This window comes from Benincasa hispida, chromosome 4 (genome assembly GCF_027475165.1).
Source record: "Benincasa hispida cultivar pf3 chromosome 4, pf3_genome.v1.1, whole genome shotgun sequence".
NCBI lineage: Eukaryota > Viridiplantae > Streptophyta > Magnoliopsida > Cucurbitales > Cucurbitaceae > Benincasa > Benincasa hispida.
Window position 1 is genome coordinate 67,515,575 of NC_143481.1, and position 25,018 is coordinate 67,540,592.

A 25,018-nucleotide genomic window follows, 5' to 3' on the forward strand; every position below is an offset into this window, starting at 1 on the left:
TTGTCTTCGGTATGGACTTTCTCTACTCTTATATTTCCCTCTTCAATTTGACTTCTTACAAAATGATATTTGATATCTATATGTTTTGTTCTATTGTGGAATTGTAAGTTCTTTGATAGATAATAGTGCCTTGGCTGTCACATAGGATAGAAATACTATATTGTTCTATGCCAAAATCGTGTAAAAGACCTTTTAACCATAGGGCTTCTTTAACAGCTTTAGATAGGGCTATGAATTCAATTTCTATTGTTGAAAGTGCAACAACAGATTGTAAATTGGCTTTCCAGCTTAATAAATTGTGCCCCAACAGGAAGAAGTAACCTGATAAGGACATTCTCTTGTCCAAATTACCTGCATACTCTGCATCCACATAACCAATAAGAGTAAGATTAGAAGAATCATGCTTTTTGTATATGAGTCTAGCCTTTTTAGTGCCATTTAGATATCTGACAATCCAATTAGTGGCTTCCCAATGTCTTTTCCTAGGATTAGACATATAACGGCTAACTAAGCTTACTCCATAGGCTATGTCAGGTCCAATTGAAATCATTAGATACATTAAGCTTCCCACTGCTTGGGAATAAGGAACTTTAGACATATAGTCTATATGTTCTGTATCATCTTCTTTAGGAGAATTAGTTGATGACAATTTGAAGTGATGAGCTATTGAAGTAGTAACTGATTTGGTTCCTTCCTTATAGAATTTCTTTAGGATTTTCTCACAGTAATTGTTCTAGCTAATGGACAATTCATCCCCTTTTATGTTTCTAACAATTTCTACTCCAAGAATCTTTTTTGATTCCCCCAAATCTTTCATTTCAAATTCCTTTTTCAACATAGATTTGACCTTATTCAAGTCATTTTTAGAGCCCCCTACAAGGAGCTTATCATCTACATATAGAAGTAAGTAGACTTTTTCTTTGTAGGAACTTGAATTGATGTAAACACAACTGTCATAGTTGCTTCTTAAGAATCCAATTCTCAATATAAACTCATCAAACCTCCAATACCAGCATTTTGGAGCTTGTTTTAATCCATATATGGATTTTTTTAGCTGACAGACTAGATCTTCTTCACCCTATTTGATATAGCCAAGGGGCTATTTCATATAGTTCTTTTCTGTTAATTGACCATGTAGAAAATCTGTTTTAACTTCTAGCTGGTCAAGTTCTAGGTTGTTCTGTACCACCAAGGATAGAAGCATTCTTATAGAAGTTTATTTGACTACTGAAGAAAAAATCTCAGTGTAGTCTATTCCCTCTTTTTGAGAAAACCCCTTTGCCACTAACCTTGCTTTAAACCTAGGTTGTTCAACCCCTAGTATCCTTTCCTTGTATCTGTAAATCCACTTGGAGGGTATAGATGTGAAGCCTTTAGGAATAGATTTAAGTGTCCATGTATCATTCACATTTAGTGAACGCATTTCATCTTTCATAGCTTCAATCCAACTATGAGCATTAGGCTCATTAATTGCTTCCTCAAAGGTGCTAGGTTCTATGTCATTATCATCAGCTATACAAGCAAAGTCTGCCTTCCCATATGAAAAGACAGCTTCATTAAACCTCATGGGAGGTGTTATAGTTCTTCTCTGTCTGTCTTTGGCCAGCTGATAGTTTTGTAGGTTGTTAGTATCCGAGATTTCCTCTGATACATTCTTCTCATATGTTTGAGAAGATGACTCATATTCAATATCTTCCTGAGTCACTAGACCTTCTTTCTCTAAGAGTAGCTCTACCTCAAAACTAGTAGTATTTTGACCTTGTGGGACCTGTTCTGAACCGATTTCTTTGAGCATGAACATTTCATCTTCCTTGAAGATTACATTCCTACTATGAACATATCTCTTTTCAACCGGGTGCCACAATCTGTAGCCTTTGATTCCTTCAATAAAGCCAACAAACATACATTTTACAACCATTGCCTTTAATTTCCCTTTGGACTGGTGTACATAACCAACACTGCTAAAAACCTTTAACATATTTAGGTTTGGAGGGTGGTTAGACCACTTCTCTTTTGGAGTTAGGAAATTTAGAGAGAAATGTGAACACTTATTTAAAGTGAAGACAATATAGGAGGTTGCTTCTGCCCACCATTTCTCAGATAACAAAGCATCTAATACAATGCATCTGACACGTTCCATAATGGTTCTGTTTAACCTTTCAACAACACCATTTTACTATCGGGTGTATCTCACAATTTGGTGTCTAGTGATACCATTTTCTATACAAAATTTGTTAAACTCTGCTCCGCAAAATTCCAAACAATTATCAATTCTAAGGAATTTAATTTCTTTTGAAGATTGCTTTTCAATCATGAGTTTCTACTTTTTAAATTTTTCTAGGACTAGATTTTTAGTTTTTAAGAAAAATATCCAGCTTTTCATAAAAAAATCATCAGTAAAGATTAAGAAATATCTTGATCCACTCAAGGATGGAGTTGGAGAAGGCCCCCACAGATCAGAGTGTATGTAGTAAAGTATTCCCTTAGTTGTATGTTGGGCTTTAGTGAAGCTCTGTCTTACAGCCTTGTATAAAATGCAGTGCTTACAAAGTTTTAATTCTTCATAAACATTTTTAGATAGTATGCCTTGTTTAGACAGTACTTGTAGCCTCTTTTGACTGATATGCGATAGCCTTTCATGTTATAGTTCTCCTTCTGTAGGACTTGCATAGGTAGCCACAAGGGTAATGTATGGCATCTCCACATTGCTAATGATGTAAACATCATTTCTCTTCTTTCCAGTCAAGACAACCTTGGAGTCTTTTAGAATTTGTAGAGTGCCCTTTGTGCCTTTACATTCACACCCTATAGCATCCAACATACCTAATGAGAGTAGGTTCCTTTTGAATGAACTCTTAACAAAGAGACCCGTGAGCGGAAGCAAGATCGTTTCAAACCCTATTGTGACAAAATATACACATTTACAACCAAACAGAAATAGTTATGCAAAACTCTAAATTACAGCATGCTTTCAAAAGGGAAATACTAAGGTTCAAGCAAACTTACCCTTGAAGAACTATTCTTCTCGTTCCCTCGAACTCACTGCACGATCGTTCACCAACACAAACGAATCTACACTCGAACAATAATCTCCTCAGCAATCTCCTCAAACAAGAACCAATCTACACTCGTTCCTCGAACAGAAAGAAGACACCACCAGAAGGCTACCTTGGTATTCTCGGTGTGAGAATCCAGGAGTTGTAGACTCTGTAGGATTTAGTAGAAGGTAAGAGGAATTTTCCAGATCGTGTAGACGATTGAATAAGTGGGAAATAGTTTTAGTCTATCGTATAGACAGTTTACTCGATCGTTTATAGATAATTGACTATCGTATAGAAAAATTGTTACATGATCGTGTATGCTCTCAAGCTATCGTATAGCTATATATTTTGATCGCACGATTCACAAATTCGTAATGATCGCATTGTGTAAAAATGAAAACAATTTTCATTTTATCCATCGGTAACCATAACTGATCACAACTTCCCACTAAGTTGGTTATGGAAGAAAAAACTCTAACCAATTATCCCACAATTGAATTAATTACAAATATAATCAATATATTCATAACCTATAGTTTTAATATCACATCTCATGCAATGTAGAAACCATAGTTCTTTTTCTCCCTTATAACATTTAATAATAATTCCTCCAATTAATGTATCTAATACATTAAATATCTCATATAATTGATACAATTTAATTATATCATATATAATCAAATTTTCTCTTGTTAATTTGAACACTTCAAACTAACCCAAAAACTGATTTTCAACATGAATTCATTAAGCTACCAAGGGGACCTTATGGACCTGTAGCTTGAAGCTCCAACAGTATGTGAATAAACGATTAAACTCTTTAATCAAGATATCCACCATCCGTTAACTGTCGGTATTCTACTAAAGACTAACAGCTGCACTCTTCGCGCTACAGATATATTTCTATGTCCATTAGATATAACCAATCAACAATACGATGACCCTTCACAAATCGCTTGTAAGTACAGTCGGACCAATTTACCGTTTTGCCCCTATAATTACATCTAACCCCTTAAGTACCACTGATTTCTCTAATGAACAATACATCATAGTCCTACTATGATTAAATCCTTCTCGGGCCAAGAGAAGGTGTGGCATCACATTATTCTAGTCCCAGAATCAGCCCTTAAGTGAGCAATTTATCTACTTACCTCTAAATCGAGGAATGAGTGAATTCCGTCTTGTGTAGTTGAGTTCCCAACTCCTCAATTAGACGAATCCCCAAAGTGGTAGGTTTGAGTCGGTGATCTGGCCACTCGCACCTATACAAATAAAAGAACCGCTCTTATAGGCAGGAGTTCCCAACCTACTCAGGATTAAGGTCATGTTGCCTATGGTCATCTTAGTGAAATGAAAGTCTCTGTCATGAATGTCGTTATATAACGAGACTAAACATTTCATGGTTCTGTCTTATACAAACTCTTTTGTGCAGAGTATCCCTGCTCGCATGACTAATACATGAATGGTCAGGATCAGACCATTTGTAGTACTTTACAACACTTGTAACATTTACAAAGCGGGCCACACTCGTAGCAGTTTAAATGAAGTATCATATACCATTTAATCATAATTGTGAACTTTAACATTTACAACACTTGTAACATTTACAAAGCGGGCCAAACTTGCCATTTAATTGTAATTGTTGCTAGTTAATTTGTGAGCTTTAGGAAGAAACATGTAGAGGTTTAAGTGAAGTATCATATATCCCACTGAATGTTCTACCTAGGGATTCATTAACTTAGACAACTCGTTACTGATTTTATCTAAGTTTGAGTTTAATTTGCTCAAAAACAACTATTGCTTTTGATAATCAAACAAGATCGAATCAAGTCCCATTAAACACTTTAATAGACTATCATTGAATTTGCATGCATGTATCAAATCTATCTAATTCACCTTTCCAAGTAGATTCCCAGGTAAGGGTGTTCTGTTTTCGTCACCTTAAATACCCCAGCCTAGACAGAACCCGCCTTAGATAAAAGGTCCCTTATAAATAGATTTGGTACATACTTAATCTTTTATTAGTCAATTTAATCCTATTAAACTGATTAAAAGATTAAACTTACATTTATAATCTCATTAGAATTGTGATCGTAGGTCTATCTCCATCAAATTTTAAAACTCTTTTAAAACCTGATAAAACCTAAGTTTGCATGCATGAATTTTAGTTCTAGTTTCTAATATAACTCTTATAAAAGAAACAACCAAAATCATTCACATTGCTAAGCTAGACTAGGTATTTATAACGTTTATAAATTAACCTATATGTCATGCTTCATGCAATGGTTATTCATTAATATATAACTCTTATATAATCTATAATGAACCAAGCATACATTGTTTCATACACCCTTATACTATAACACTTATAATATAAAGATAATGCATGGATATGCTTAATGCATGCATAAATATAACTCTTATATTATATGATTCATGAGCATGCTTTAAAGTAATTTAGTCATGCAAGTTACTATATTATAACTCTTACAATATAGAGATGATGCATGACAAATGCATAACCTATGGTGGGCTTTAAAATCTATATAGAATACTTTATGACATATAAAAAAAATAAACATACATCACATGTACATTCATCAAGAATCAATGGACCAGGATGATTTGTCTAAAAAAAGGGAAAAGAACCAAAGCTATCTATTACAAATTTAACGAGCCAACTGGTTCAAACAGGTGAACTAGGTCTTGAACCGACCAGGTGAAGCTTCATTTCAGTGATCGTATAGCAGCTCTGTGTGATCTTCTAGTGACGTTAAACGAGAATAAATAATCGTATAGCATGGATCGTGTGCCTATGACAATGCGATAAAGTATGAAGGTCACACAATCGTGCAACACCCATCGAGTAACACATGCCTAGATGATCGAGTAGACGACAACTATGCAGTGAAACATGATAATCTAAATGATTGCGAATCAAGCATCAAGTATCGTATACCAAGTGATCGAGTAGCCAGGGACTATACGATGAAGCATGTTGGCTAACTCAATCATTTAATGTGCGTGTCTACCATGCGATGAGAATTAAAACCTCAACGATCGATTACCTCATTTCTACATGATCGGGTTGCCAATGCAACACGACCGAGTAAACACTTTTCCCGATCATTCATCAGCCATGCGATTATTTAGCAAATACTACACAATCGTGTAGAACTTTTCTACACGATCGCGTAGCTAAAGCTAAGCAATCGTTTATCTCGGGCTACACGACGCAACCAACTCTTGGCCTTCTTCCACGATAAGAAGGGTATCTTGATGCGTTGAAGCTTCTTCATGAACTACTCTTACAAACTCAAACTCTTTGAATACAGACTCGGTGCCATTACATTATGCCCAAAAACGCACGGGCCCTACAAATGAACTTGAAATGTAAAGAAAGCTTTAAACAACAGAGGCAACCATCCCAAAACATCTATCGATTCAAATCCACACCAACATTTAACATTTAAACGTATTATAGACTACATAAAACCCACCAAGACATAAATGTAATTCGATTCATCAATGGAATTTGGACTATCAGAACAACTTGGCTCTAATACCGATTGAAAGAACTCTTAGCAAAGAGACCTATGAGTGGAAATGAGATCGTTGCAAACCCCATTGTGACATAACATACACATTTACAACCAAACATTAATAGTTATGCAAAACTCTAAATTACAACATGCTTTCAAAAGGAAAATACTAATGTTTAAGAGAACTTACCCTTGAAGAACTATTCTTCTCATTCCCTTGAACTCACTACATGATCATTCACCAACACGAACGAATCTACACTCGAACACTAATCTCCTCAGCAATCTTCTTGAACAAGAACCAATCTACACGGATTAAAGTCATATCACCTATGGTCATCCTGGTGAAATGAAAGTCTCTATCATGAACGGCGTTATATAAACTCGTTTGTATATAGCATCTCCGCTCGCATGCCTAATACATGAATGGTCACGATTAGACCATTTGTAGTATTTTACAACACTTGTAACTGTTGGGGGTGATGCCCTAAACTCTCGTTGGGTCATGTAGTTTGTAAACATTGTATTGAACAAACGCTTGTAATGTAATAATATATGATATTTTCTTCACTATTGTCTATGAAACATTGGATGTTTGATTTGCTTTACCACAAACTAATAAACTAAGATCCCTCGTTTTCGTTGTAAGTTAAGCATGTATGTAGAGATATATAGGTGGATCATTTCTTAATTGATAACTAAAATGGTCTGTAGTATATGAAAATAGAAGGGAAACCTTATCCTAGTAACGCTATGGATGCGACCCATTTTGTAGAATAGTTACAAGTATTGTGACTTGCTACAGATGGTCTGATCCTATTCATTCATTTGGAGACATGCGAGCAGGGGCGTCTTATACAAAGAGTTTGTATAAGACCGAACCACGAAGTGTTATAGTCTCGTTATATAACGTTGTTCATGACAGAGAGTTCACTTCACTAGGATAACCATAGGTAACATGACCTTAATCCTGAGTGAGTTGGGAACTCCTGCCTTTGACGGTAGTCCTTTGATTTGCATGGGAGCGAGTGGCCAGATTGTCAACTCAAACCTACCATTTTGGGGATTCGTCTGATTTGGGAGCTGGGAACTCAGCTACACAAGAAGGAATTCACTCTTTCTCCGAAGCAGGGGTAAGTAGATAGATTGCTCCCTTAAGGGCTAATTTCGGGGCTTGAATGATGTGGTGCCACACACTTTCTCATTGCCTAAGAGGTATCCACATATAGTAGGACTATGTTGTATTGTTCATTAGAGGGATTAGTGGTACTTAAAGAGTTAAATGTAACTACAGGAGCAAAATGGTAAATTGGCCTAGCCGTACTCACGAGCATCTGTGAAGGGTTATTGTACTGTTGATTGGTTATATCTGATGGACACAGAAATATATATGTGGTGAGAAGAATGCAGTTGTCGGTCTTTAGTGGAATGCCTTACAGTTAACGAATGGTGGATCTTGTGGCTAAAAAGTTTAGTCAGCTATTCACGTACCATTGTTGCTTTGAGGCATAGGTCCATAAGGTCCCATTGGTAGCTCAATGGATTTTAGTTGATAATCAATTTTTGGGTCAGTTTGAAGTGTTCAAATTGACAAGAGGGAGTTCGATTATATATGATATGATTGAACTAGTCAATTATATATGATATGGTTGACATGATGTATGAGATACATTAATTGGAGGAAAATGATATAAATATGATTTATATCTAGTGGAGGAGAAAAAGACTATAATTCATATGGTTCATATGTTGCATATGATGTGATATTAAACCATAGGTTATAAATACAATATGATTATATTTATTTGATTAAACAATTATAAGATAATTGTTGGCGGTTTTTTCTCCGTAACCGAATGAGATAGTGGGAGGTTGCATTCAGTTTTCGTAACTGAAGGATAAAATGAAAATAGTTTTCCTTTTACAAGAGATTGGTTAATCACTACACAAATTAGTACATGTCCATCGCCTAGCAAATGAGAGCATACACGGTAGCTCAAAATTTACTAAATGATCGTGTACACGCACTTTTTACCTAAACGATTGCATAATATTTGCTAAACGATCGCAGGCGGTGAACGATTTACCTAAACGATCGTCTAAACGATCAACCTCATTTACTACACAATTGTGCACCTTTTGCTAAACGATCAAGCACCCGTCTATATAATAGACTTCAGATTTCTCCCACTTGCTTGGTTGTGGTAAACGCTCGTTCCTTCCTACTCTCTACCAAATCCAACAGAGCCCACACCTTATGGGTTTTCACTATGAGAATATCGAGGTTTTTCGAGTGGTTGTATCCTCCTTGCTGCTTGTTTGTGAGAAGTCCGTTCGGTGTAGACGACAACAAGATTTGGTGGAAGATAGACTTGACGATCTCAGCGACAACGAGATTTGCTGGATTGATAAGAGCGAGAGTTCAAAGAAGAAAAGTTCTTCAACTAGTATGTCTCTCGTCCCTTTGTTGTTTAATAGTTCAAAGCATGTTGTAATTTGTTGTTAAATGCATAACTTATATGTTTGATTGTGAATGCGGTGTTTCTGTCACAATGAATTTGGAACGATCTTGCTTCCGCTCAGAGGTACTCTCTGATAAGAGTTCCTTCAGTAACATCTACAAAGTGGGGTAGCATCAACAGGATAAGGTTTCCCTCCTTTATCCATCTACTACAAACAATTTAGGTTATCACTTAAAGCACGATCCACTTGTATGTCATCACATACATGCTTAAGTTACAACGATAACCAGGGATCTTAATTTATTGGTTTGTGGTTAATGCAACAAAATATCTCATATATCAAATACTGTAATGAAGAAAATGTCTAATATTATTACATCACATAATCTTTGTTCATACAGGTGTTTACAAACTACTGGACCCAATGAGATTTAGGGTAAACCCCAACACCTTTTTGGAGCAAGAACATGTCTTCTAATGAGCTTTTCTAATCCATCTTCCATTTTAAGACAGATTGATCTAATGCCAATAATTTTACAGGCATTGTTATTACCCATATGGACAGATCCTCCTTCATGATTGTGAACCAGCCTTTAGAGGGTGTCATATGGAATGAACATTCTAAGTCTAGAACCCAATCTTGAACTCTTTCATCAGTATTCTGAGTTACTTTCTCATTTGAGGTTGCTAGAGCATCTCTAAAAGTCAAATTATTCTCTCCAACAACTGCTTCTCCTTGCTGATATGTTTTATCTTTCTGATTTTGTTTCTTTTTCAGAAACCAACAGTACTTTTTTATATGCCCTACTTTCTTGCAGTAACCACACTTCAATTTCTGTTTCCCTTTATCATTAGGTGAAGATTTTTTATCCTTCCCACTGTTCTCGGGTTTCCCTTTAGAAAATAATCCTTCACCATTGACATTTTCTTTCTTCTGAACACTGATTTCGAGTTCCCTGGTTCTTAGAACAGAAATGATGAAACCAGTGGTAACATTTTCCCTGCCATATTTGATAGCAACTTTCACATCTTTGTAGTTATCTGGCAATGGAATTCAAGAGTATGAATGCCTCATTTTCTTCCCCAATTCTATCTCCAATATTCTTGAATTTTAAGGAGATTTTTCTTAATTCATCTAGATTTTCAGAAAAAGTTTTTGATGCATCCATCTTGTATGTGAAAAAACGTTCTTTCAAAAAGGTTGTATTAGGTAAATCTTTGAACTGATACAAAGATTCTAACTTCATCCAAATGGCATAGGGAGATCCTTCATCAAGAACTTGTCTAAACACATTATCACTTAGATTTAGAATGATTGTTTCATAGGCTACTTCATTCATGGTCTCCTTCTGACCATCTGAGATTTTTGGTGGTAATGTTTCTGGGTCAAGAATTGCTTTAGATGCCTTTTGCTATCCAAGAAGGGCTTTGATTTTAGCTTTCCAAAGCTCAAAGTCTCATTTACCATCAAATTTGTCAATATCGAATCTTGCAATAACCATTTTCAATCAACAACCTGAATCTTGATCCTTCAAGAATTGATTTCTTGAAATTCTTGAGCTCTGGTTCCAATTTAATAGGCTTTCCTTTGATGTTTCAGGAACGGCCCAAGTTGAAACTTGATCCAAATTAAAAGCTGAGAAAATTGTGATGCATATGAGGCCATGTAGCACAGATCAGAAAGCACGTTAATGGGTTGAGAAGTGATTTAGAAATCAGATTTTCATTCTGTCCTCCCAGGTATATCTCAAAACCCTATGTTCCTCTCTTTCTCTTTGTGTGTTCTTCAATTATTTTTCAGATAGCTTAGGGTTTTAATCTGAAGATGCTTTGCATGTAGGAGAAGATGAAGAAGGAAATGAAGGGGAAGCAGATTTATAATGGTTTGGCTTTAAAGCCTACATCCACTGTGAAGAGGGAACAAATTTATTCAGAAATCTTCAAGGAACAACAGAAAAAAAGCTAATTGCATCAACTCTCTTTTAATTCCTACACACTCTTAGCTCTTAATTTGATTTATGGAGCTTTATATATAGATGTGAGCATGTAGTTAGTTACAAATCTATTAAATTTTTAGCATCTTACAGAGAGCTTTCACATCATTATTTAGCTTTTATCTTCAACACCTATAAAACTATATAATACGTAATTCACAGTAAACTTGGGGAAACTAACTCAAACAGTGAACAAACAAAATTAAAAATTGACGGTAATAATTGAATCAAGCTCGATCAACAAAATAATTGATAAATTATTTCATGTGGTTGCTGGACTAAAAGACACCAATTGTAGAAAAGAAGGCCAAATATGATTAGAAGGACACGTACATTGAGAAACAAGATATCTAATTTTGTTGTTCAAATCATATACAAAGCATTTCATATGTACTTTCAAACCACATACAAACCACATAAGTTCGTTCCTCATTCAAGCATTTCATCAAACACATAAAGTGGACTAATGGAATCACGCATTAAGAACAAAACCGCATATCAAGATTAACCACTTCACTATAGACAAACACGCAACAAATTCACATAGACATTTTATCAAACAAATTCTAGGCAATAATCACAAATGGGTTCAGTAATTAAAGCATATAAAATTAACATAAACAGATTAATCAATTAATTACACAAATTAGGAAAAAAAAAAAACAAAAGTTTTTAAAGAACAAAAAAAAGTTCTCATTTACACATAACTCAAGATTCCAAACAAACTCCAACCCAATTCTTTCATAAATAACCAGACACTTCAATAAATCACATAATAGACCATAAAAAAAAAAAAAACAAAAAAACAAAAAAATCTCCAAGACTAATTCAACAATATTATACAAATAAATACCTGCAAAGGCTAGAGAAGCAATCATGGAAAGAAGATAGACGATTGAACTTACTAGGATGGTATTGAAAACCATAACTGACATGCCTTGCTAATCACAAATAGAAAATCAAATCTTCACATTCTAGTGAGAAAATAATTTACATTCTGAAATTTTCTCACAGGCATTCCAAAGTAAATATCATAATCAAAAAAGAAGAAGAAGAAGACAAGGCTTTGTATTATAAAATAATGAAGACAATGAAGAGAGGAGGATAAAGCATCGTGAATTCAGGTCATCTGTTGATAATGGGTAGAAATACATATTATTACAGCTCAAATAAGTAAAACAATGAGAGAATGCAATGGTAAAAATAAACAATATCATGTCCAAAAGTGTTAAACTAAGAAAATTGCAATCGCATGCGCCCATCGCATAAAAGCAGCTAATTCACTTATTTTGTGCAGGTAAAATGCGTTGGCGCAAGTAAAATTACGATAAAAGGAATTAGGCGTCCTCGCACTTGAAAGATTGCGATCGTAAAAAGTTACTCAAGACGGTGGTCGCATAAAGACTGCGCATCAAGGTGACAGCATAATAAATCATGATGGGACAAAAAGCTGATGATAGTCGAATCCGAATTTAGTTGACAAGCCGTTAAAGCCACACTATAGCAAGTACACTCAACTTTCGATGACCATTAATCGGCGCATCAGAGCAGGAGATTTAATGACCACCCATCATTGCAATTATTAGAGAGAAAGGCTGCTTCACCTTGAGCTCTATAAATATCGAAGGTCACCATTGTAACAAAAAAAGAAAAAAAACAAGTGAGGTCATATACAAGTTAGAGAGCCGTTAGTCTGTTCACGTACATACTTATACTTAGAAGATAGAGACGAGCTAAGAGACGAAGAAGCCGAGAGATCATTCCCGGTCAGATCTAGAGACTTCCGGCAAGCGCTACAAAGGGAGAAAGGGCCAGCAGTTGCGAGAGCAAGGATATTCATCTGGACAGAGTTGGAGTGAAAAAGACAGTGTAAAAGGCCACGAGAAGCAAGACATTGCTTATTGGGCTTCTTATCTCTAAATTCCATTGTTATTTTGTATTTATCACTTTATTTATAGAAAATGGAATTCTCAATTCAATCTACGTTCAATCTCTCCACATTTTGCATGAATAGCTAAATCTCCGAATGGGTTGAGAAGTACTTAGCTAACATGACCTAAGATTTACATTTTATGCGATCATCTTGTCTTATGTAATGAATAACACATCACCGCATGTGCAACGCATAACACATCACCGCAAACTTATACCATAATCGCATCACAATTTACAACGCATCAAGTTTTTGGCGTGGTTGTCGAGGACTACGGTAGTACATATTGCACTAACAGCAAACCTTTTGATTTTCTTTGCAGCTTTTGACCTCTGTGCACTGCCATTCCTTCGGTAAGGGAAGAAGCAGGTGTCGCATGAGTGAAGGATATGTTCCTAAGCCCAACTACGACCCAGAGATCGAAAGAACGTTCCGAAGAAGACAGAGAAACAACCACCAACAATAACAAGAGCGAAACCCCAGAATGGCAGAACAACCAGAAGAAAGAGTCGCAAACGCAAAAAACATCATGGCAAACCCCATTCTTCTAGCGAACGACCGAAATAGACCCATCCGAGACTATACGTCACTAACCTATATGATTTCTCCCCAAGAATCATGAGGTCAGCTTTGGACGGATCGAGGTTTGAAATGAAGCCGGTTATGTTACAGATGATCCAGATAGCCGGACAGTTTGGTGGAAGGCGTGGCGAGGATCTGCATGCCCATCGTTGGAGTTTCATTGAAATCTGTAACACTTTTGTGTTCCCAAATATCTCAGCTGAAGAAGTTCGACTAATGTTGTTCCCATTTTTGTTATGCGATCAAGCAAGGAAATGGGCATATTCTCTCGAACCAGGGGAGATAACGTCGTGGGAACAAGTTGTAGAGAAGTTCATGAAGAAATACTTCCCTCCTATAGAGAATGCAAGAATGAGGAAGTTAATCACGAATTTTGAACAGGAAATAGACGAATTGCTCAACGATGCGTGGACGAGGTTTAAGAGATTGATGCGAGATTGTCCGCACAACGGATTACCAGACTGTCTCCAGATAGAGATATTTTATCACAGTTTGAACCCTGCATCGCAGACAGCTGCCAATGCAGCAGCAGCTGGTGGTCTACTTGATAATACTTATGATGAGGCAAAGAATATCCTTGATCACATATCAAAGAATCACGAAGATTGGCATAAAAGCAATCAACGACTAAAAATTCGAGACGATAACGTAAACAATGGGGTCATCACATCTCTACAGAATCAAATGAATGTGATGATAAATATGTTACAAGGAATCGCAATTAACAACCCTTGAATGCAAAGAGGGCAGGTCAACGCAATTGAACAGACGAGCACGAGTTGTGCTACTTGCAGAAAATTGCATCTGATTGAAGAATGTCCAAGGAACCCACAATCAGTATACTTCGTAAAGAACAACCTTTCTCTAACACATACAACCATGGGTGGAGAAACCACCCCAATTTCGCTTGGAAAAATAATCAACAACAGAGTTATCAACCTATGGCGCAAAAAGAAAGACCGCCAAGATTTTTCCAGCGAACGAACGGTCAACCGCAACATCAAGCCAGCAGCTCGCAAGCACCCCCATCTTCCTCTCTGAAGAGCCTATTAAAGCAGTACATTGATAAGAATGAGACGGTACTCCACAATCAGGCGACTTCCATCCGTAATCTAGAGATCCAAATAGGACAGATTGTGGGAGAGTTGAAAAATAGACCGCAAGGGACGCTGCCGAGCTCAACTGAGCTCCTTCGCAACCTGGCGAACACAGGAAAGGACCAGTCAAATAGTGACCTTGCGAAGTGGAAAGACGATAGCGGAAGAAAAGAAGGAACCAAGTAGGACCAATCTAATTGCGATGGAATCCAAAAACCCATTGACACAAGAACCAGAAGAGCCTGAGACTGGAACCAGAAGTTGTGTCCACCTCTAAGCCTATAGAATACGGAACTGTGAAGTTACAACTACCACCATTCCCGCAAAGAATTAAGAAGAAGCAAAATGATGAAGTGTAGTATCATCGCTTCATGGAAATGTTAAAACAGTTACACATTAACACCCCTTTTACAGAAGCGATAGAACAAATGCCAAAATATGCTAAGTTTTTTAAGAACATGGTGTCAAAGAAAATAAGCACGGGAAAGTTCGCAACGTTGGCGTTAACGCAAAAGCAAAACACCATAATTCCACCGAAGATGCGTGACCCAGAAAGTTTCACGATACCCTGCTCAATAGGCGGGATCTATATCAGTCAAGCGCTATGTGACCCTTGGGCCAATATAAATTTAATGCCCCTTTCAATCTTCAAACAGTTAAATGTGGGGCAACTGACACTCACGATGGCGATTCTCCAACTTGCGGGCAGGTCCCTAGTACACCCTAATGGAAAGTTGAAGGATGTCCTGGTCACAATTGATAAATTCATTCTACCGGCAGACTTCATCATTTTTGACTATGAGGTGGACAAAGATGTGCCCATCATATTGGGGCGACCATTTTTATCTACTGGTCGTGCTCAAATTGATGTGTACAAGGGAGACACCACGATGAGTATAAATGGGAAGAAACTCAGGTTTAACATCATCAAAACCATGAAGTATCCAGAAGAGGAAGACCTATCTGATTCTGACAATGAACACAGTTGTAATGAAGAAGTGGAGTTCGAAGAACAAGATGAAAGAGAGGATGCGACCGCATCCGTAGAAACCTGCAATGTGATCACGGAAACAACAAACAAAGAAGAAAAATTGAATTTGAATGAAGAGAGAAAAACACAAAAACCTTCCTTAGAACAACCACCTATCGTGGAAATGAAAACTATGTCAAGTCATCTGAAGTATGTTTTCCTTATGCAAAATGAAACCTTACCAGTGATAATTTCATCTGCACTACAAGAAGAACAAGAAAATGCATTGCTTAGCATCCTGAAGAAGTACATAAAAGCAATCGGGTGGATGCTAGTAGATATAAGAGGAATTAGCCCAACATACTGCATGCACAAAATACATCTCGAAGAAAACCAAAAAGGGTCTATCGAACCTCAGCGCAGACTGAACCTTGAGGAGGTTGTGAAAAAGGAGATCATTATATGGTTGGATGCAGGCATCATTTACCCAATCGCCGATAGTGCATGGGTCAGTCCCGTGCAATGTGTGCCCAAGAAGGGAGGAATGACGGTAGTCTCAAATGCAAACAATGAGTTAATACCAATGAGGACCGTCATTGGCTGGCGGATTTGTATGGACTACTGCAAGCTCAATGCGGTGACAAAAAAGGACCATTTCCCTTTGCCTTTTATTGACTAGATGTTAGACCGCCTAGCAAGAAATGATTACTTCTGTTTTCTTGACGGGTATGCGGGCTACAACCAAATAATGATTGCTTCTGAAGACCAAGAAAAGACCACATTCACCTGCCCATACGAAACATTTGTTTTTCGCCGCATGCCATTCAAATTATGTAGTGCGTTGAGCACGTTTCAGAGGTACATGATGGCTATCTTCTTCAAGTATCTCGAGGATTCAGTGGAAATTTTTATAAACGACTTCTCAGTTTACGGGCGAACGTATGAATTCTATCTGAATAACTTGGAGAAGATATTAAGAAGATGCGAAGAGACAAATCTTGTGCTGAATTGGGATAAATTCCATTTCATGGTGATTGAAGGAATTTTTCTCAGGCACAAGGTTTCCAAGGAAGGGCTAGAGGTGGATAAATAAAAAATTGAGGCCATTGAAAAGCTTCCACCTCCAACAAATGTGAAGGCTATCAGGAGTTTCCTGGGACATGCAGGATTCTACCATCGTTTTGTGAAGGACTTTTTGAAGATAGCTCGACTATTGAGTGCATTGCTAGAGGCTGACAGAACGTTTAACTTTGATTCACAATGCCTTAATGCATTCGAAATACTAAAGAACGCATTAATTATCGCGCCTATTTTGATCGCACCTGACTGGACGAAGCCATTCGAGCTAATGTGCGCTGCTAGCAGTTATGCGATGGGGGCAGTGTTAGCACAGAAGAAAAAAATATTGTCACACCCCATCGCATATGCGAGTAGAACATTGAACCCTGCCCAAGAAAACTACACTACCACTGAGAAGGAGCTTCTTGCGGTGATCTTTGCGTTGGAAAATTCAGAGCTTATTTAATGGGATCCAAAGTGATAGTTCACACCGACCATTCGGTAATCAAATACTTAATGACAAAAAAGGATGAAAAACCGAGGCTAATCTGATGGGTTCTCCTCCTCCAAGAATTCAACATGAAAATAATTGACTACAAGAGGACGGAGAACCAGGTTGCGAACCACCTATCAAGATTAGAGAATCCGGAAGTAGACTGCATTCAGTCGGAGGTGAACGCATCCTTTCCAGATGAGCAGCTATTCAAACTTAAAGAATTACCATGGTACGCAGATGTTGTCAATTACCTGGTCTCTGAGCAATTTTCGGAAAATTACATAACCCACCAAAAGAAGCGGCTTATGCATGAATGTAAATCTTACTATTGGGATGAGCCAAATCTTTACAAAGGGGGTCAGACCAGATCTTGCGACTATGAGTACCAGAGACTGCTTATCAGTGCATACTTTCACAATGCCATGACTCACCTTATGGTGGACACTTTGGAGGTCAACGTACAACAGCAAAAGTGTTATAAAGCGGGTATTATTGGCCGACTTTATTCAAGGATACACAAGACTATTCTATGAAATGCGACAAGTGTCAATGCACGGGAAACATTTCATGGAAGAATGCGATACCGATGAACATTATATTAGAATTGGAACTCTTCGATGTGTAGGGCATAGACTTCATGGGACTATTTCCACCATCAAATGGTCACAAGTACATTTTGCTGGCAATCGATTATGTCTCCAGGTGGGTTGAAGTGGTATCATGCGTCACAAACGATGCGACAACAGTCTCCAGATTCTTGCGAAGAAACATCTTTACTCATTTTGGCACCCTACATGCCATAATAAGTGATGAAGGCTCCCACTTTGTTAATGGCGTCATCAAAAAACTACTACTGAAGTACAATATCCACCATAAGGTCACCACCGCGTATTATCCATAGACAAACGGCCAAGCATAAGTGTCTAATTGCGAAATCAAACTGATCCTAGAAAAGGTGGTGAATCCTTTACGCAAAGATTTGGCCATGAAGCTTGACAATGCCTTGTGGGCATATAGAACCGCCTATAAAACACCTATAGGCATGTCCTCATATGCGTTGGTGTTTAAGAAGGCATGTCACTTACCACTGGAATTAGAGCACAAGGCACTGTGGGCAGTGAAGAAGCTAAATTTTTATTTGAAGACTGCAGGGGATAAGAGAAAACTTCAGTTGCTCGAGCTAGATGAATGGAGAATTCAAGCATATAAAAATGCCAAGATCTACAAGGAACGTGCAAAACGTTGGCATGACAGACGATTATGCGAAAATAATCTCTAGGTTGGACAGAAGGCCTTGTTATTCAACTCTAGGCTACGACTCTTTCCCGAAAAATTAAAGTCACGCTGGTCTGGACCATTTATAATTAAAGAAGTATTCTTGAACGGTGCGGTCAGTTAACAAATGAAGAAGGGACCAGCGCATTCATGGTCAACGGGCAAAGAGTCAAGATGTATCACGGATGAGACTTTCATGGCAAAAAAACCTCAGTAGACCTGAGGAATCCTAACTAAAGAAGAAATGAGTAGTCCCTATGCTAATATGTGATACAAACTGATCAGGGATGCAATTTTTTGAAGTATCCTTTTGATATCTTTATTTCATGAACTCACTTTACCTTTTTGTATAACCACTACTCTTTAGAATTTCCAACTTTGTCTTTCATACTTTTTACCCTCTTAATATTTAGCAACGATCGCGGTGGAGCCACATGATAGCCTAAAAACACGCGACCAGCTCAACGAGCCCATCGCAATCGAGGAATCGACCTACCACAAGCAAGGATGCGATCACAAATGATGCGGGCAACAAAGCAAATTTGGGGGTTGTATCTTTCTTTGACTCTTTTATTCCAATTCTGCACTTCATCACATCCCACTTTAATATTACTAAATTTTATTATCGCATCCTCTTTAGTTTTACGCAATCATTGAATTTCGATTACTTTATTTAGTCACCGTATTCTTCCTCGTACCAATTATGATTTCAATAATGAAACTTATGCCTTTATTTCTGACCGCATGCACTAGAGTCCACTTAATTCCCGGACAATCAATTCATGAAACATTTCTAGAAGTTAGCGGTCCACCAGCTTTCGTTCAAAACGATTTTTACGAAATTTCCTAAAAGCATCGCATGAGTTATCTCAGTCTATCAGCAACGAGGACATTGCTGTGTATAAATTTGGGGGTGCTAGTATTTGTTTTCAACCTTGCTACTTTTAGAGATGAAAAAAAAAACATAACGTTGAGATTGAATCCTACTCATAGTTAGATGTCTGTATGACACCTGTGGGGGCAGGCCAAAACAATGGTAGAAATCATGATCAACGCATAAATCAAGTGATCGCAACTCCGCTGCCAAGTAAAATGGGCATGAGTTTAGACTGAGAAAGAGCACCTTGCTCGTAGTTGGATGCTCACATGACACCCGTGGGGGCAAGTCAAAACGAAAGCTAGGTACTTGGATCAGCGCAAGTTCACAAAAAGAATATCTAAGTCACGCAAAGGTAAAATTCACTTAGAAACACCCCAGTTGGAGAAAGTTTAGAAATAAATCATGCAGTGTCCTAGAAACAAGTAAAGTCTTTTTTAAGGTTAAACTTGGGTCCCTAAAAATTAGAAATATTTTAGGAAGAGACCAGGATAGAAATTAAGAAGGCGTTGGTCCATGAAATTTGAATAAGGCACCTTGAGAAGTCTAGGAAGGGAAAAGGCAGTTGACTCTTTAAAGAAAATCTTTAGTTTATGCTTGAGAACAAGCATTGTTTTAAATTTGTGGGTGTGATAAGGGGTAGAAATACACATTATTACAACTCAAATAAGTAAAATAGTGAGAGAATGTGACGTTAAACATAAATAGTATCATGTCCAAAAGTGTTAAACTAAGAAAATTGCGATTGCATAAAAAGAGCTAATTCACTTATTTTGTGCAGGAAAAATGTGTTGGCGCAAGTAAAATTGCGATCAAAGGAATTAGGCGTCTGCTCACTGAAAGATTGCGATCACAAAGTCATGTGATCGTATGCGATCATGAGAAGTTGCTCAAGACGGTGGCTGCATAAAGACTGCGCATCAAGGTGACAACATTATAAATCATGATGGGACGAAAAGCTGATGACGGTCGAATCCGAATTTAGTTGACAAGCTGTTAAAGCCACACTGTAGCAAGTACACTCAACTTTCGGTGACCTTTAATCGGTGCATCAGAGCAAGAGATTTAAATACCAAAGGCCACCATTGTAACAAAAAAAAACAAGTGACATCATATACAAGTTAGAGAGTCGTTAGTCTATTCACGTACATACTTATACTTAGAAGACGGAGACGAGCTAGAAGACGAAGAAGCCGAGAGATCATTCCCGATCAAATCGAGAGATTGCCGGCAAGCGCTACAAAGGGAGAGAGGGCCAGCACTTGCGAGAGCAAGGATATTCATCTGGACAGAGTTGGAGTGAAAAAGACAGTGTAAAAGGCCAAGGGAAGCAAGACATTGCTTACTAGGCTTCTTATATCTAAATTCCATTGTTATTTGTTATTCAGCACTTTATTTATAGAAAATGGAATACTCAGTTCAATCTATGTTCAATCTCTCCACATTTCGTATGAGTAGCTAAATCTCCGAATGGGTTGAGAAGTACTTTACATTTTATGCGATTATCTTGTCTTATGTATGCGTCATTCACCCTTTAGAGATACTCGAGAGAGTAGTCTAAACATAAAATCTAGACTTGAGAGAGTCAGATTAGAATCTAGGCTTAAGAGAGTCAGATTAGAACTGCATAAGCAAGAGATAGAAACTTAGACATAAGTTCTACTGTTATTAACACATCGCATGCACTCTAGAAATAGGATATGATAGTATGCGGTCACCTTATTTATTTGTGCATCATTCATCATCACATAGGCAAGAATAGAGGCTTTGACATAAGTCCTATCGACTTTTTCGTATACATCGCATGCATCCTAGAAATAGGAATTATGGCATTTGCATTGAGAGATGACGTGCTATTGTTTGTGTGTAGCATGATTGCATAACTTTTACGTAATCTTAGGAAGTGTTAGTTAAACCCCTTCTCAATCCGTTCATCGCATACTCATTGTAACTCTCGGTTTCATCAACTCTTCGTTTGAACTCCGTCGCATAGGAAATATTCTTAATCAAAACACCATCCAACTTATTTGTTTTTACCGCCGCAAGAGAATCATATTAACTGTCGCATATTTACTCAGTAGTCCCTGTGTTCGACCCTGGACTTACCAGAAAACCTAGTGAGGCTTATACTTGGGTCTTATTAGGAAAACTTACATGTGCAACGTATAACACATCACCGCAAACTCATACCATAATCGCATCACAATTTACAACGCATCATCTGTAGCTAAAAATTCAAGCACAAAAGAGATAAAAAAAAAAAAACTAATCCTCCACATTTAAATCTATTGTGTCCATCACGAAGTTAGGGCTTGCAAATTCCCTATGGAAACCATTGCACATCATAACCTAATCTGTCCTAAGACCTCCCATTTTTTACATAAATAATAATTTGTAAAAAGATATCCAGAAACATAATCATGAGTTGTTGTCACTAAAAGGAAGTTTCAAGGGGTTGCAAAAGGGGAAAAGTCAGAGCATGAAAGAAACCAAAAAATCTAAAACCCAAAAGAAGACATGTTAGTATAGATTGGTGAAAAAAAAATTATCCAAATATTTAGCCATCACACCATACTCAGACTGGAAGAGCAAATAAAAGTCAAGTAGAAATGGAAAGAGAACAAAAATTACAACACTAAACCAACAAAACGACATAATAAAAACAACTCATGTATGATTATTGGTAAAACAACAAAAGAAAGGAAGAAAAAATAACAAAAATGAATAATTCTCAGAAATTGAAAGATTATCCCAACACGAAAATACTCAAAAATCAATAAATTGCTTTCTAACTAAAATAAACTCAAAAAAAGAAACCCCCATTTCAAAATCATCCTCAAATAACACATAAACTTGAGGAACCATAGAAAAAGCTGAAGAAAATTACCTCATAAGCAAGAAAAAAGACGAGAGATTGTAAATTGGAAAAACAAAAGTGAAGCTCAAATAGGGAGTTGGCAAAATTTCGAGTACAAAAAAAAGTAGTGTAGATAAAGAAACCTAGATATGCTCCATTCACTATCTAGGTTGCTTTATCTCGTATGAAGGAGATAATAAATAAAGAAAAGAACTATAAAACAAAAGCTGACTTGATAATTGAGTCATCATTTATCTAAATCATGGATGTGAAGGAAATCGGAACTCGAGATTTCCATGAGTAGCGGAACAAGACTATTCCAAATTACAATCATGAATGAACAAATATTTACAGTCAACTTCTAAACAAGTGGTTATACAAATAATTCCAGAAATTACAACATGAACAATACGAATGTATAATGATAAAAACTCTATGCACATAGGAGGGTACGTCTCCACGCTCCGATGCGCGACTCTGATCGAACAACAACAACCTCGAACGCCCGATCTACACGACCGCAATACCGCACGAACACTTTGCGCTCGTCCTCAACGATCTCCTCGGCCATGAACTCTTCCACAACACAAACGGACTCCTCCACAGCACCAAGAATGGCCTCCAGAAAACCTCGATGGTGACGAGTTGAGTCTGACACCACCAACAAGGAAACCTTGGTATTCTCAGTGTGAGAATCCAGAGGGTGGGCTCTGTTCGAACTTGGTATGAGGTAGACAAACAGAGGAAATAACGATCGCGTACACGACTGGGCAAGTGAGAAATGGTAGAGACCTATCGTATAGGTCGATGCCCAATCGTTTACATAAATTTATGCGATTGTCTAGCAAAAGCTATGTGATCGCTCGGTCGATCGCCTACCGTCTCTACACAATTGTTTACCTTGGGCCAGCGATCATATAGCAAAACTATCCGATTGTTTAGTAAATACTCCACGATCATTTAGCTTGCACCTGTACGATAATTTAGCTTGCCCAGCCATCGTTTAGTAAATATGTATTTAGTTGACGACTTACATGAGTTTCTTTTATGCGAGAGAAAACTCAAAAAGTCTTTTAAATCTTTTGTAAAACTTTGTTTTCAAATAGGAAAACCAATTTTCCTTTTAAACTCACGGTTACCATGTTTCAATAACCACCCACTACTTTGGTTATTTAAAAGAAAAAGAATTAATTATCTAATAATTAATATTATTATAAACATAAATGATAACCATTTTATCATACTATATTTATAACCTATAGTTTTAATATTTCATCTCATGAAACATATAAACCATAATTCTTTTTCTATTCCATGGTACTTAATGTAAATCTCATTTACATCAATCCTCCACTAGATGTATCTCATACATCATACCAATTATATCATATATAATCAAAATATTTCTTGTCAATTTGAACATTTCAAATCAACACCAAGAACTGACCTATAGCTCATGGACCTATAGCTCCGAAGCTCCAATGGTACGTGAATAACTGACTAAACTCTTTAGTCACGTGATCCACCATCCGTTACCTACCAGGCACTTCACTAAAGACCGATAGCTGAACTCTTCTTACTACAGATATATTATGTGTCTATATTAACCAATGACCAGTACGACAACCCTTCATAGATCGCTCGTAAGTACAGCTGGGCCAATAACCGTTATGCCCCTGTAGTTACATCTGTCTCCTTAAGTACCACTAATCCCTCTAATGAACATAAGTCATAGTCCTACTATGACTGAGTCTTCTCTTCCAAAGAGAAGTTGTGGCCATTATGTTCAAGCCCCAGAATCAACCTTTAAGAGAGCAATCTCTCTACTTATCCCTGCTTCAGGAAAGAAGTGAATTCCATCTTGTGGATTGAGTTCTCAGCTCCCAAATCAGAAAAGTCCCAAAAAAGGTAGGCATGTTGAGTTGGCAATCTGGCCACTCTTACCCATACTAGTCAAAGGACCGCCCTCAAAGGCAGAAGTTCCCAAAACACTCAGGATTGAGGTCGTGTCACCTATGGTCGTTTAGGTGAGATGCAAGTTTTTAGTATCAACGGCGTTATATACAAAGTCTAGTCCTCTCGTGGTCCAGGTCTTATACAAACTCTTTGTATAGGACACCCCCACTCCACGTCTCCACATGAATGGTCAGGATCTACCATCTGTAGTAGTTTACAGCACTTGCAAACCTCTACAAAGCGAGTCGTATCCGTAGTGTCACCAGGATCAGGTATCCCACCTTAATCCTTATACTACAGACCAATTTAGGTTATCACTTAAGGCATGATCCACTTGTATATCACATATACATGCTTAAGTTCACATAAGATAACCAAGGAGCTTTGTTTATTAGATATGAGTAAATGCCAGAATTAAATAACACTTATTTTATTCATTGGACAATGTGTATCTTTACAAAACAACGAGACTCCGGGAGAATTAGGACATCAATCCCAACAATCTCCCACTTGTTCTAATGACTCAGGAGACTAATGTTCAATACAATATAAAACTGTACAATACACAATAAACTAGGGCATACCCCAGTATCATCTCCCACTTGCCCCAGACAAGATGTCGCATGTCCCACATACCCAAACTATCCAAGTGACCTTCAAACACATTAGCCATGAGGGCCTTTGTAAAGGGATCAGCAACATTGTATCCCGTAAGGATCAGATCCTTAGCTCTATACACAAGCATGTAGTCCCTCGTTCTTCGAAGATACTTGAGGAATGTCTTGACCGTCGTCCAGTGATCAAATCTTCCATTGCTTTCTTAAAAGACAATGGATCCCCGACACCATCATTCGTAATGAAGATTTAGGCTTCAGTCAAA